Consider the following 751-nt stretch of genomic DNA (forward strand, 5'->3'; position numbering starts at 1 on the left):
ATTGCAAGGTTCTCAGGATCATAAGCTTCTTCCTCAGAAGATGCCTCTTGAATACTGTTTGATGCAGCTTGCATTCCATTCAGACTCTGAGAAATCATATTGACTTGCTGAGTTAATATTTTATTCTGAGCCAATATGGCATTCAGAGTATCAATTTCAAGAACTTCCTTCTTCTGAGGCTTCCCATTACTCATAGGATTCCTCTCAGAAGTGTACATAAACTGGTTATTAGCAACCATGTCAATGAGTTCTTGAGCTTCTGCAGGCGTTTTCTTTAGGTGAATGGATCCACCTGCAGAAGTATCCAATGACATCTTAGCTAATTCAGACAGACCATCATAGAATATATCCAGGATGGTCCATTTTGAAAGCATGTCAGAAGGACACTTTTTGGTCAGTTGCTTATATCTCTCCCAAGCTTCATAGAGGGATTCACCTTCTTTCTGTCTGAAGGTTTGAACATCCACTCTAAGCTTACTCAGCTTTTGAGGAGGAAAGAACTTTGCTAAGAAAGTCGTGACCAGCTTATCCTAAGAGTTCAGGCTATCTTTGGGTTGAGAGTCCAACCACACTCTAGCTCTGTCTCTTACAGCAAACGGGAAAAGCATAAACCTATAGACCTCGGGGTCAACCCCATTGGTCTTAACAGTATCACAGATCTGCAAGAACTCAGTTAAGAACTGAAAAGGATCTTCAGATGGAAGTCCATGAAACTTGCAGTTCTGTTGCATCAGAGAAACTAATTGAGGTT

At 40.9% G+C, this 751-nt stretch overlaps 1 non-coding gene across 1 annotated transcript; it reads left to right on the top strand.

The window, feature by feature from the left end:
• The first annotated feature begins 368 nt into the window (after positions 1–368).
• On the top strand, positions 369–476 carry LOC112724889 (small nucleolar RNA R71). The gene has a single exon (XR_003164029.1). It is a non-coding gene; the product is annotated as a small nucleolar RNA R71 (small nucleolar RNA).
• Positions 477–751: the final 275 nt, after the last annotated feature.

Source organism: Arachis hypogaea, chromosome 11, assembly GCF_003086295.3.
Source record: "Arachis hypogaea cultivar Tifrunner chromosome 11, arahy.Tifrunner.gnm2.J5K5, whole genome shotgun sequence".
Classification (NCBI taxonomy): Eukaryota; Viridiplantae; Streptophyta; class Magnoliopsida; order Fabales; family Fabaceae; genus Arachis; species Arachis hypogaea.